The sequence below is a fragment of the Octopus sinensis genome, linkage group LG1 (genome assembly GCF_006345805.1).
Source record: "Octopus sinensis linkage group LG1, ASM634580v1, whole genome shotgun sequence".
Classification (NCBI taxonomy): domain Eukaryota; kingdom Metazoa; phylum Mollusca; class Cephalopoda; order Octopoda; family Octopodidae; genus Octopus; species Octopus sinensis.
In genome coordinates, this window is record NC_042997.1 from 178,863,885 (window position 1) to 178,878,760 (window position 14,876).

Sequence of the window (14,876 nt, forward strand, 5' to 3'; positions counted from 1 at the left end):
GAAATCTAGATAAACTGATGAATGATTTAGAAAGTGTTGGTTTCAGCTGTAGTGTAGTAAATAATCCCCTTAAAATAGATTTATTATCAAAATTTGCATTTATTCGATAGATACAGTTGCTTGTTTGTCAGTGTCTGGCTGATATAGAGGTGCTAAGTCTGATACAATCCGTGCTAGATAAAACTGTGTAAAATTAACTGCAGAGAGTTTGATAAATTGTTAAACATTTTATAGTATGTAGAGTGATGAGAGGAAATACTTTTTAAAGATTTGGACTACATGAGTAGGAAATTGGTTAAATAGAGCGTTGAAATGGGTGGTGTTAGCTTTTCTGATTATGTGACTCATGAGATGGTGGGTTGTAGAAAAGTTCATTCATGTTAAAGAAATACAATGTAAATTTAGCAGTATTACAAAAAGAATTTTGGATGTCACTTTAATCCACCACAGCAGAAGGCCTGTTGAACTATTCCACAAACATACATTGGCATTCTAATGATTCAAAACTTATATTACACCACTGAGTTAAAAATATTTCCATCCTTCTTTTACAAATATTATTTATCGAATTCTCCAATAGAAAACCACTTTCCCGTCACTGACAAATGTGTACGAACTAGTGAATCTGCCATGCTTGCGCTTAATTGTTTTAGATACCTGTGCAATTGCGAACAGACTGAAACATCCTCTCAAGCTTCCATCCTTGGCTCACTTAAATATCGAACATATAATCATTGGTGGGAAGGAGTACGGAATTTTGGCTTGCACACACGTATTATGCCTTAGTAAACTGGTACAGATGTGCTTTGTGCACGGCCGTAAAGCTTTACCTGGTCCAGAAATTGAAATCATGACCTTATAACAGTATGCCAAGCATTCCAAATTCTTGGCTACTAGTCTTAATTCTCCAAGAAAGATACGATATGTAGAAATAAACAAAATATCCCACGCACAATTCCTCAAGGATTCTAGTGGTTTATCCTCTCGCATAACCAACAATTTTTTACGGCTGCAGGCAAAATCATAAACTTTTCGCAAAATCATTTCCTCATTCATCATAATACACTAGCTTTAAATATATTCAATAAATGGATTTCTATTACAAACTGCGAATCATATATAGGTGACCTTCTTAAAATATCACTTTCTACTTTAGGCACAAGGCCTGAAATTTCAGGGGAAGGAGAAACGCGATTACATCGACCCCAGTGCTCAACTAGTACTTATTTTATATAACCCGAAAGGATGAGAAGCACGGGCACCCATGGCAGAATTTGCATAGCGAAAGCCAAACCGGTCAATATATTAAGAATTATATTAAAACTATGTAAAGTGTATATATATATATATAATATATATATATATATATATATATATATATATATATATATTATATATATATACATATATATATATATATATATATATTACATATACATATATGTATATATGTATTTATATATGTAAGAGAGAGAGAGAAAATGAGAGAGAGAGAGAAAGAGTCGGTATGTGAGAGAAAGAGGGACTGAACACTGTACCGACATGCAGGATTAGTATACTGAATGAATACACACATTTAGCCTTTTTGTGATGGTAATGCAGTGATACAAATAGTATGAGCTGTAGTTTTCATAGAGGCGGCGGTGATGATGGTGGCCGTGGTGGTTGCCGAGGTGGTCAGAGATTACGGTGAGAGTAAGCGATGTGAAAGACAGTGGCGATGGTGGTTGAGTAGAAAGCGGTCAAAGTCAAATGTTTTGATGTTGGTGGCGTCAGAAGTCTGAATGGTGTGTGTATGGTAGATGTGGTGGCGATGGTGGTGTACTGTTGTTTATGATGCAGCTTAGCAATAAATTCCAAGTCAACAAATTATATCATTGTTTTCGTGAAAATCTTTCATTGCTTGAAAAATATTGTTAAAGTTTAATAAAATTTAATATGTACTCAATGCATGAAGTGTCATTGTTGGGCCCAAGGCCTAATGAAGAACCCTCCACAGGAGCTAGCTTAAATGTCTAGTATATATATATATATATATATATATACATATATATATATATACATTATATATATATACATATATATATATATATACAATATATATATAATACATATATATATATATATACATATATATATATATATGTGAGTGTGTGTGTGCTTTTGTGGTAAGTAGTTTGTTTTCAAACCACGTGATTTGAGAGTAGATTTCTTGGACGGTAACTGAAAGAAGCCTGTCGTATTCACTCACACTCACACACATGAATATATGTGTGTGTTTTGGGATTTGTATTTGTCCCCCACCATTTTAACAACTGGTGATTTGGTTTGTTTATATCGCCGTGAACTAACGGTTCAGCAAAAAAGACCAACACGTAATGATAAGATTTAGATAAGTAGTGGGGCTAATTTTTCGACTAAATCCTTCAAGGTTGTGCCCCAGCACGTCTGCTGTCCAGTGACTGAAACAAGTAAAAGATAATATTCGATAAGATTCTTTCAGTTTACATCTACCGAATACACTTACATTGGTTGGCCCAGGGCTTCAACAGAAGACACTGCCGGGCAGTGAGAGGGAGGCCGGAACCAAGTGACTGCACATCTTTCCCCAGTTTTTAATTTCAATTAAGCTCCTACATGGATTATGTCAGTTTTAGCATTTTACCTCACCGAAATATTACCACGTCTCTCGTCTTTTTAAATACACTTACTTTGTAATTATTGACTTTTAAATGCGAATTATGATCCTTTAATAAAAATTCCAGTACGCCCATTTATGGAATATCCATTTTATCTTTCGAAACCTGAACATATATACCATCCTCCTGCTGCATTTTTCACATTCTTTACTCTTTTACATATCTATTTAACATTTTATATGCTTGTTGTTCTTCAACTTCTTAGTGTATCTTCTTTTCCTCACCGTTATCCTTATGTTGTTGAAGGTTTTAAAGCTTTCCTCTTCTGTTTTTCATTCCATTTTAATCTATACTATAAACTTCAATATTTTTCAGATTTTACTCCCAGTATGCACACACACACAGACTTAATAAAAATAATAAATAAAGAAAAACATCTCATAATTATTAATTCTGCTGTATTTTATACCCTCGATTTATTAAATTTATTTTTTGATTAATCTATTTTACTTTTAATATTTGAATGCTTTAACTTATTAAAATATGAAAAAAATATCTCTAAAGTATAAAATTTTAAAATTATTATTGTAATTATTTAGTATTTTAAGAATCGGCCATTGTTACCATACGATTTTATTGTTTCCAACATCTTCTTATTCCTCTCAATATTTCCTTTACTAGCTTATTTACTAGGTGATTTATTACTTCACTTAGAGCGCTTCTTTCCTCTACATTTTTCCTCCTATTCTTACCACCTTTGATATCTTTTTCCCTTTCATATTTTCCTTTGTATTTTTCTATTTCACAACTTTCATTATTTAAAAAGTGTGTTTGAATCTTTAAAACTGTATTCTTTATTGCTCTTTATACTTTCTTTTATAACTTTAAATGCATTTATTTTTTTAATATATATATATTATTTATTTATTTTTTAACTTCTAAATGCGTTCACTGATAGTTTATAAAAGCTAACATCTATAACGCTTAACGATTATTTTCTGAACCCTATGAGAGCCTAGACCCTTCTTTCTCTCTTATACATTCATGTAATTCTCTTCTATCTACAGCTAATTTTTAAACCAGATAACCCATTTTAGTTGCATCGATTCACTTGTAAACACTACTGGAAACTTGAGAAGATATCCTAGAATGTACTGAGGCATTCTGTTGCTCTTTTTTATATTATCAAAGGTGATAGACTGAAATAATCGTAAAAGTGTCTTGGCGGACAAAATGCTTTGCAGTATTTTCTTTCGATTCTTAACATTCAGAGTTCAAATACCGATAATGTCAACGTTGCCTTCATGTCATCGGGGTCAATAGTATCAAGTAGCGTGGTTGATATGATCGACTAATAATTTCTGCCTAAAACTGATGGTCTTGTGCCTACACTAGAAACAGTTATTTCCTCTAAACACACACACACACACAAATACACACACACACACACACACACACACACACACCACACACACACACACATATATATATATATATATATATATATATATATATTATATATATATATATATAGTTAATCCAAACATAAACAAGCAAGAAAAAACAACAACGCGACGACGTGGAATAAGTACAGTGCTATTGGACGCTCAGAAAAGGAGAGAAAAGAAAGATGATTTCACGTTTCGAGCGGGGCTCTTCGTCAGAAATATAGAAAAAGTCCAAAGAATGGAAGACGGAGAAAGAAGGCGCGGTAACATATTGGAAAAAAATTGGTTACTATAATTATATATAATATATAACGCAATTTGCCTCTAACGTTTACACTTCCCCCCCTGGCTTTGTTCAGGCCTTTATATGGTGTGATGTACGCAGAAAGACTGTCTACACTCGACTACTTCCCAGGATAAGGCACGGTAACTTATATCATCAACCCCTCTCTTCCCAACCTTAGCCTAACGAAACTTAGGCGTAACCTTAGTCCTCCAAAACCCATTTATATCTGAAGATATATCATAGTTAACGTACGGAGCCAAGGGATTTTAATTGAGTGTAACTGAATATGAAATGCAGTGGGGGCTATGTCTGTTATTTAACATTGCGGTGGAAAACAGCTCCAGGTGTGTTTCGATCTTATTTGAACTTCCAAGCTTTGTACTCTTTATCTATCAGTACACATTTTAGATTGAGAGATGTATACAAGACGTCTGTGAATGTAGATAAATTAGTTTTATAAATAAAGGTAAAGACCCCCTTCGGTCACGACACTGACCATGGGATTGCACCTAGAAAGTTACCCTCCTAGACACAAGTCCGGGCAAGGTTGTTTATGGAAGGCCAGCAGTCGCCCATGCATACCAGCCTCCCCTCTCCACGCCACCAGTGTTATCCAAGGGAAAGACAAAGGTCGATACATTTTGGCACCAGTGACGTCGCAACTCATTTCTACGGCTGAGTGAACTGGAGCAACGTGAAATAAAGTGCCTTGCTCAAGGACACAACACGCAGCCCGGTCCGGGATTCGAGCTCACAACCTCACGATCGTAAGCTCGACGCTCTAACCACTGAGCCATGCGCCTTAATACCATTTATATTACTAACGGTTGTAATATTAATTAAGATGTGTTGTTTTATTTACCGCATTATAGTTATAGGACCTATATTAATAATACGTTTCCAGGCAGCAGGCATCCTAATGGGGTCGGTGATTTTAAATGAAATTTGATTTTTGTTATTAAAAATGGTATTCAAAATGCAATGAACCAGTGTTTGGCTTTCACTGAAGCAGCAATTGACACGATACAAAGCTACAACAAGCCACACTATTGTTCACAAATGATTAACATAAACAAATACGATTATTCAACGTCTCTTCCGAAGTTACAAAAATAGTTTTGTGGTTGTGATTTCATGGAGTCTTTCCTTATATTCATTTGTAGAGTTTGAAAGGAAATATTTGCGTTATATAAGTTCTTTTCAAACCTGTTTGGATTTTGTCTTATTTTTGTTTACCAGTATTTTAGATATTTCTTCTATTTCTCATTGCAGCAAATTTGAACTAGATAACAGTAAACAGAATTATGTAACCTACACGAGATATGGTAGGTAAGTTACGTTTTATTTAACCATATATTAGTGGTATAAAAGGAGAAGGAGTGGACATGGGTGTTATTTTATAATAATAATTATTATTATTATTGGACTCTGAGCAAATCTATGTTACAAGCTGTTCTGACTGTTACGTTCCCTTCTATTTTTAAGTCATACTGTATTTAGTACCCCATCATCATTTTTAACGTGACACTGTACAATTTAAAGTCGCCTTGGCTGATAATTCTAGCAGCTTGAGCGAGTGTAAAGAATGTCTCTATAATATGATAGAAAAAAGAAAAGAAAAAGAAAGGAGTGATATTAAATTTTAGACCCATTTTATCAAATGATAAACAGCATTGACAATAGTATTAATAACAACAATAACCACAATACATAAACTAAGATGCGTACCTCTAGAAATAGTTTAATGTGATTGAGATGGTAGCTAAATCACCGTTAAGTCACACTATACGATCTTTAAAACAAGCTGAAGGGTTTATGGTACGCTGTAATCCTAGATAACATATACTAGAAAAAATATGTTGTTCATGACTGAAACACGATTAACCACAGATCGGGACTCTCCTGGGGTTACAAAACACCATCATTACAAAAACAAAAACAACAGCACAGCAACACATAAGCCAAAGAGAAATCGTCAATAAATAGTCAATAAATTGCTGTATGTGCTACAGATAGTGGAATCGATCCCTTTAATCACATCCTACGACCTTTAAAAAGAGAAAAAAAAAACATCGGATATATACAATATCGTGGTTGTAGGCAGGCTATGCATACACAAATACAGTATAATCACAGCTGAAACGCTTTTGAACATCATATGTCCGCTCTATCAGGGTTGGTCTCCTCCTCCTCCACCTGCTTCTCAACAACAACAACGACAACATTGCCAAAACCGAAATTGATCTCCGACTCTATGGATTCTTGTTATTGGGGAGGATTATCTTGCTAACGTGTTACAAGTTGGAGTAATACATCGGCATTTTAGCGTATGCACATCCGATTTTGTCTATGAATAAAATCAATAGATGTTTGATATGTTTGATAATGTAGGATGGTTTACTGTTTTGAATGAGTAGAAAAGTAAATATACCAGAATTGATTGCTGCTGGTGCTAGCACTAAGTCTGAAACTTAGGATTCTTGGATATTCAAATATAATCATAGTTGATAAGTTATCCCTACTGACAGATTGTGTGAGATGGACGTAAAGATTTCATTGATAGAATCTCATAGATAACGTTTGCAAAGTCCTTAGTGTGATAGCCATCCGCCTCTCTCTCTCTCTCTCTCTACATCACCCACGTTGTTTGAATAAGAGCCAAGGTGTTAGTATAAAGTGTTTGGTACAGGACTATTTGCATTAAGGGTTGTTGTTGTCGATGTTGTTGTTGTTGAGGTGAGCTAGCACATTGGGCAAAATGATAAGTGGATTTTCAGGTCTTCAGGTTTTGAATTCACATTTCATTGATGTCGACTTTACCTTTTACACTTTTGGTTGATAAAACAAGTAGCTTTCAAGTACAGTTGTCAATGTTAACGGCTTCTTACACTTTTTTCCTCTTTCTGACCATGTGCCAAAAAGGCGGCGAGCGGGCAGGATCGTTAGCACGACGGGCGAAATGATTAGCATTATTTCGTCTGCCGTTAGGTTCTGAGTTCAGATTCCGCCGAGGTCGACTTTGCCTTTCATCCTTTCGGGGTCGATAAATTAAGTACCAGTTAAGCACTGGGGTCGATCTAATCGACTTAATTTCTTTGTCTGTCCTTGTTTGTCCCATCTGTTTAGCCCCTTGTGGGCAATAACGAAATAAGAATCGTTAGCGTGCTGGGCGAAATACCTAGTGTTATTTTGCCCGTCTTAACGTTGAGTTTCAAATTCCGCTGTGGTCGACTTTGCTTTTAATCCTTTTGGGGTCGATGAAATAAATACATGTTGAGAACTGGGGTCTAGCCCCTCTCCCCAAAATATTTGGCCTTGTTCCTATAGCAGAAAGGATTATTATTATCATTATTATTATCATTATTATTATTATTATTATTATTATTATTATTATTATTGCGAACTGGCAGTATCGTTAACAAGCCGGACGAAATGTTTCGCAGCAATCACCAGTCTTTACGTACCGATACTGAGCCCAAATTTTGCCGGGGTCGACTTTGCCTTACATCCTTTAGGAGTCGATAAAATAAGTACCAGTACAACAGTGGGATCGATGAAATCGACTACTCCCCCCGCCCCACAAAAAAAAAAGCCGTGTGCTAGAGTAGAAAGGATTATAATTATGATTATTAATGAGATCCAATGGTCAAATCTGTCACACGAAGAGTATTTTCAGACAGAATCTGTCCAGGACTACATTGTCTTACTATTTTAGATTATACAGCTCTATTTTTAAGAGATGAGGAATTATGTACATTATTTACATTTGACGGATATTTGTCCTCATCTTGTTTGTTGTTAACATATCGTTTCGGCTGATATACCCTCCAGCCTTCATCAGGTGTGTTGGTTTCTATTTCCAAGGTATTTTTCGATGTTATTATTATTATTATTGTTGCTGTTGTTGTTATTACTCGGGTCACGGCCTGGAATCGAACTCGGAATCTTGGGGTTAGTAGCACGCTCTCTTAACCTCAAGATTCCGAGTTCGATTTCAGGCAGTGACCAGAGTAATAATAATAATAATAATAACATCGAAAAATACCTTAGGAATGAGAACCCATGTTCGAAATTTCTCCAAGCCGCCTGATGAATGCTGGAGGATATATCAACCGAAACATTGTTTTAACAACAAACAAGATGAGGACATATATCAGTCAAATGTAAATGATACAAATAGTGTAAATAATATTTCAGATTAGTTCTATAAATGGGAACTAGAAACTGTGACGTGAATAAGATGTGATTTCTAACACGTCGGTATATCACACACACATTTTAAGATGCGGCGTTTTTAGCTGTAGGTTTAGCTGTATTATACTATCCGTGGATGAAATAAAATGCCCTGTTGCTCGTGCGTATTCTATGCTGAAAGGATCCGAAGGTGCAATTAAAACATTTTGAACAATATGAAAAAAATGTTGAACTTCCGCAATTTCAAACCTAACAAAGCGTCAAATGAAAACGTATACTGTAGCGTAGCTAGAATGTGTACTCCCTGGGTTCTCACTTGATTTTGCAATCTCCCCGGCAATACAGCTTATACAGAATAATATAGCAAACTCAAAAGTGCCGCCCCATAAAATCGTTGCCTGGGGCGGACTGTCTTCTCGTCCTACTAGCTATGCTACTGATAGCAATAACGAGTTCCTTGAAATAAAACGATGGTATTTCCTGTGTTCTACTTAGTTACTCGAAATGAACAAGGACAGGATACCTAAGAACAGCCACCAAAATCTAACAGACATTGAAGATCTGAAGGTGCACTGAGGAAAATTGATATTGCATTGACCAAGGCAGAACGAGTTGCAAAGGCCTAGAATGAATGGCGTCGCAATGTCGAAGCTATATTTCTTTCACGGAAACGATGAAATATATAAAAAAAATATATACTGCAGTACAAAAGCCACATTTGCAGAATATTGACTTTAAAGATAATGAACAACGTTAATATTTGCATATAAGAATTTGTAAAATTACAGAAGTGAACATCTTGCCTCGTCATCGAAATAATCTAAATGTTAATCAGATCATTATTTTAATAGCTATCAGTATATTGATCCGTGTGAGTGTGTGTGTTGTGTGTGTGTGTGTGTGTGTGTGTGTGTGAGTGTGTGTGTGTGTGTGTGTGTGTGTGTAGGATGTGTGAGAAGAGTGTGATACTCAGAAATGAATCATAGGATATGACTTCTGAAACGTACGAATATAAAATAGCATATCACTTGTCAATATACTCAATTATGCGGGACACAACATAGACACCTACTTGTTAACATAATATTTTTCAACAACCTTGCTCTCTCTCTCTCTCCCTCTCTCTCTCTCTCCCTCTCTCTCTCTCTCTCTGTCTGTGTACCTCTCTCTCTCAGTATTTTACTTCCTCTCTCCATTTCTGTCCATCTCACAATATTTCTGCCCGTCATTTCATTCACGCTCTCTTGCTTCCTAGTCTCTTTTATGCATACCTCTACTGTTATATGTCGTTCTTAAAGGAGTGCACCGAATCGGAATAATAAGCAATTAACTGTATATATTGATATTCCTAATAAAATTATAGAATACATACATATCAGTAAAGAAAAACTAGAATAAAGGCAGGTGAATCATTTATATATATATATATATATATATATATATATATATATATGATATCACGTATATGATAAAACGAAAGTTAATTCCTTTTCGTCGCGTTATAAAATCAGTTTATTGGATTTGTGTAGGCAACTAGGCAAGTAGGACGCCAAGCTGGTACACATTGCTATTACACAAGTGCCACAAGCATCTCTACACCCGATTCACAAACGCATGACCACAGATATATTCAAGACAAACACTGACATACATAAGCGTGAATACACAACACACACACACATACATATGAATACATATACATTCATGTGAATGCAAACACACACACACACACACACACACACACACACACACACATATATACGTTGGAACGTATACATTATGTGCTCAGGAGGCAACCACTGCCTGCTAGAAATAGCAAGTACATCGTTTATCAAAATTATGCTTAACGGTCTTTAATAAAGATTCATTGTATATTGTTGGCCCTAAGCCCCAAAAAGACTGGATGTTCACGGATGGGATGTCTTTCGTCAAAAGTCAACTCGATCAGGGTTGACTCGTTGGTTAAACAACAACAACAGCATCAGCAATACTAACGCTAAACTTATATACTACATGAGATAGAAACCAATGAAACTAACAACGAACAACAAAAACACACACAAAATACATAATATATTATTATGGACACTTACCAAGCACCTGGCACTATTTCCTGCAACAGACCGCAACGGTTATACTAGATTGGTCGAATAACTCTATGGTTTCCTGCAAATAAATGAAAGAAAATAAAAATGTAAGTAAAGACAAAATACACCAGCAAAAAATAACATTCAGCAAACAAAATAACAAAATAACAAAACACAATAATGTTTCGATCTATTTCCATTAACAACTTTCATTTCATTTTTTTTTATGTGGTGGTGATTAAAACTGCCAACTTTTATGTCCTCATTCAAATGCAAATAAAGCCAGTTTCTTTTGCAAGTAAACACTTGATATTTGTGAGTTCATACCTCTTTGCTTCTCTTTCATTGTTTCTATGTATTTGTAAAGCTTATTTACTTTTTCAGCCTTCCTCTCAATCTTCTCTCACACACCGAATCATTCCCTCTCAATCGTTCTCTCTATGAGTGCCAGTCGTTCAGAATCCATTATTTAAATCTTTTGTTGACTTCTATCTCATAAATTATTCCTTTTTTCGACGAAGCCCTGCGCCTATTTCAATCACACAAAACCCTGCATTGCTATGCATTTCAAAATACCATCTAACCCAATTTATCCATGTATCCAAACCATTTATCACAAAGCTGTTTTCCCCTATCTATCCAACCACCCATCTATCTATCTATCTATCTATCTATCTATATCTATCTATCTATCTATCTATCTATCTATCTATCTATCAGTTAGTTACTTATACATTACATGCTTGTATATGCGTGTGTATTTCTCTCTCTCTCTCTCTCTCTCTCTCTCTCTCTATATATATATATATATATATATATTATATATATATATATATATATATATATATATATATACATATGCATTTGTATATCTTATATATAAATACATGCACACTAACACAGATACACAGAAATATGTAAACAACGCAGTAACTTCCATATATTTTGAAATTTAATGACACAACACTTATCTCGCAAAAGACCAAATGTATTTCGATACAAATTTGTGAACAACGTTCACGCTAAGCTTACACAGGATATTATTCTATGAATCCACTTTCAGCCTCTACGGCTGCTTCAAAGCATGGCCGGGATCGTGGACATGCTCGCACTAAACGATCTTCATTAATTTCAAACATATGTGGACAATGACTGTCTTCAATGAAGCTGTGGTAATGGTTAGTATTCCTTGCAACAGCGCTCTAAACGTAGTAGTCTATGGGTTTTAAATCTAGCTTCTTCTCAGCACGCACGATTTATATCAGAAGTCCTCGTGTGACGCAATTCTGTTAGTCCTCTCCGATACCGGAAATTCTTTGTCGTTGGCTATCATTGATTTTCCAGTATCACGAGCGATAATAATTTGAATCCTTTGGATGCACTGCGGTGTCATTATAGCCTGAAACATCCCTTACCCGAGTCTTCGAATTCCACCTGAACATTGTGTACAAAAGATTTTGCTGCATTTAAAATGCTGTTAATTTCTAAATCACCGTCTTTCGCACCTACGGTGAAACCCACTGCATGTCTTTCTATACTTTGTGTTACAGTTCTACATTTGATCAGAGAGTAGTAAGAATCTTCCGTTTGATTTGAAGAGAGTAATATAATGATAGCTAAATTTCCTCAAATACCCTTCGAAGATCATATCTATATATACATTTTATTTGTAGTTTAACAAAACTACAATTGGTTTTATGCCGAAAGAATATTTCGCTGCAATTATCAGGCTTGCCACATAGGACGTAGGTATTCATCACTATCTTGAGTGAAAATATTCGAAGCAAAACAAGACTTTACAGGATTTGGGAGAAAATAAATCAATATACAGGCCATGGGTGACAGCATATAAGCAGTCCATTTTGTGGTCTTTGTTGCATTCTATTAGTGCTGGAATCCTTGTTGCGTTCACTACGTATTGATTGACTTAACATTTTCATGCATGTTCACGCCTAAAGTTATATTATATATATATATACACGTATGTGAATATTCACATCCATACAGAATGTGAACACACACGCACACATACGCACACTGGCATCTGCGTTACTCGAGTCTAAGTATGTGTACATAATCGCGGTGTTTCACGTATTATTCACATATTTTCATACGAATTTTGTCTATGCCGTTGTGAATTCATGGGATTTTGTATCCGTAAGATTGTGTATACATGTATCTTTGTATTCCAAGAATACTTATACATGCATACATTATATATATATATATATATATATAAATATATATATATATAGGCATCTGCATTATGAATTTCTATCATGCTTGAACATGTGCTCATGATTATAGAGCTTCACATATTTTGACGCCAAATTTGGCCCATGGGATAGTAAATTAATTGGGCTGTGGTTTCATAATTTTGTGTATTTATGCATCAAGTGAGTTATGTGATGCCATGAATATATGTAATATATCTGTGTAATGAGGGAATTCAGCATAAGTTTACGCCGGCATGTGTATTTTATGCATAATGTTAATATAATAGACGTACTTGATGTCTAGAGAGAAAAATCTTATTCAGTTTGGAAGGGTAGCAAATTATATGGAGGCCATAGTTTGAGGTTTTGAAACCTGAATTGTTGCTTGTGCATGCAAGACAAGGAGGATTATTCGCTGATGTTTAAAACACTCGGTATTGATGTTATGATATTTAGTTTTTCGCTACTGCAGAGCTCGCATTTGCTGCCCTTGTATTTGTTGGCCTAAGTAGTATTGTTCCATTTTATCTGGAGGTTGATCGCCTCTCTCTCTCTCTCTTCAAGTATTCATATCAATTAATTAAAGACGTGTCTTTTGTATTTATCTCTGAACAAAGCGAAATGTAGAAGAAGATATGGAAGATCAAAGACAGCAACAAAATCGCAACACCAACAAAAAAATCAACATAGAAAAAAGAGAAACAAAATTCAAAACAATGTAAGCAGCTGCACATCAAAATAACAATTGAAAAAGAAACATTTTTTAAACATTGCACGAAACTATAAACCATTATTGGGGGATTGCGGTTACGAAATGATCGAATACTTGACTGGTACCTTCCTCATCCTGCTTCATGCTACTACTTAAATGTTGGGTTCCTTTAACGGAGTCCACTCTTTTACAAGTGTTTGGGTCAGGTTTTGTATAAAAGTAAAACTTCATCTGTTTCCCACTCTAATTCCTTTAGAGCCTGAAAATGATTAACAGAGCCACTCATACTCCGTTAAGAAAGTGTTAAAAAGTAAGAGAAATACAAGAAACGGTCACTCAACGAGGTAGAAAGAGGAGTAAAATATCCCTCAAATGAACGCCTAGCTTTTTAACTAAACATTAGCACAATACATATGGTAATCATATGTAATGTATGATACAAAATTAAGAGGGTACATACTGGAATACCCTAGATTATAGGGTATTGTTGATGGGGGTTGTAATGAGGTTAAGTAACAGCAGTAACAACAGTCACAACAACATCCGGTACTAAACTGTAGTGGCTGTAGAAGGTTGAAGCATAAAGTGAGTTACGGCGTTGTTTGAACATAAAATAAAAAGGACGTAAGGAAATAGTGCTAAGTATTATTTCCAGCATTTCACAAGTTCTACCACCCTGTATTTCCCAACAACAAGAACAAGAGCAGCAACTGAAAACAAACACAAATAAAAAATGCCATTGCACGAGTTTCTCGTAAGAGGCAAATCACCTTATGGTCACACGCTGTTGAAAATATAAGTTTTTACGTTCCTGTAAATATGGGATTAAAGATTAAAGATGGGAAAAGCAACTGTTGAAAATATAACTTTTTACGTTCCTATAAAGATGGGATTAGCAAGGTTGATCACACACCTACTTAATTAGTCCCAACAAGGGGATAAACAAGAGCAACAACAATGACAACACGATGCAAGTAGGCGAGCTGGCAGAATCGTCAGCACACCGAGCAAAATACTTAGTGGTATATCGTCTGTCTTCGCGTCCTGTGTTCAAAATCTTTAGCGGTCGACTTACACTTTCATCTTTTCGAGGTCGACAAAATAAATACACGTTGAAAATTGGGGTCGATGTAATCGACTTACACCCTCCCGATATTGCTGACCTTGTTCTAAAATTTGAAATCAATAATAACACGAGGCAACAAGCGATGCGTTTCTTCGGTTTCCCTTTGAATTGTAAGTATAATCCATCCGATTGTACAAGTTACGCCACCGCTGAAATGTCGCTCGCAAC

At 35.3% G+C, this 14,876-nt stretch overlaps 1 protein-coding gene across 2 annotated transcripts in view; it reads right to left on the minus strand.

Annotated features, from left to right (window-relative positions):
- The window catches only part of LOC115229990 (acetylcholine receptor subunit alpha-type acr-16-like), a 918,018-nt gene that overhangs the window by 254,353 nt on the left and 648,789 nt on the right, over positions 1-14,876 (minus strand). For both annotated transcript variants that reach the window (XM_036507280.1, XM_036507286.1), the window contains one exon: positions 10,661-10,733. The gene's annotated coding sequence lies outside the window, so the exon portion shown is untranslated. The remainder of the gene's footprint in view (positions 1-10,660; positions 10,734-14,876) is intronic.